Source organism: Penaeus monodon, chromosome 27 (assembly GCF_015228065.2).
Source record: "Penaeus monodon isolate SGIC_2016 chromosome 27, NSTDA_Pmon_1, whole genome shotgun sequence".
Classification (NCBI taxonomy): domain Eukaryota; kingdom Metazoa; phylum Arthropoda; class Malacostraca; order Decapoda; family Penaeidae; genus Penaeus; species Penaeus monodon.
In genome coordinates, this window is record NC_051412.1 from 21337761 (window position 1) to 21337981 (window position 221).

At 56.1% G+C, this 221-nt stretch overlaps 1 long non-coding RNA gene across 1 annotated transcript in view; it reads left to right on the top strand.

Annotated features, from left to right (window-relative positions):
- Positions 1 to 221, top strand: part of LOC119590685 — a 56254-nt gene that overhangs the window by 54154 nt on the left and 1879 nt on the right. The window contains exon 3 of the long non-coding RNA XR_005230279.1: positions 57 to 210. This is a non-coding gene — a long non-coding RNA (uncharacterized LOC119590685). The remainder of the gene's footprint in view (positions 1 to 56; positions 211 to 221) is intronic.

Below are 221 nucleotides of genomic sequence, written 5' to 3' on the forward strand. Positions count from 1 at the left end.
CATTAGATATGTCACCCGCTCTAACCTGTATTCTTTTCCTCTTTCCATTTCCTCAGAATCGCCCCCGGAGCAAGAAGGACACGAAGGGGAAGGACACCTCCCGAGGGACTCCTGCAGAAGAAGTCCCCAGAAGTCCGCTGCGTGAAACATGGTGGCTCCTCCGCCGCCGAGAACCGCAAGGACGAACTAGGCCGAGACGGATAAGTGAGGGTGAGTTTGCG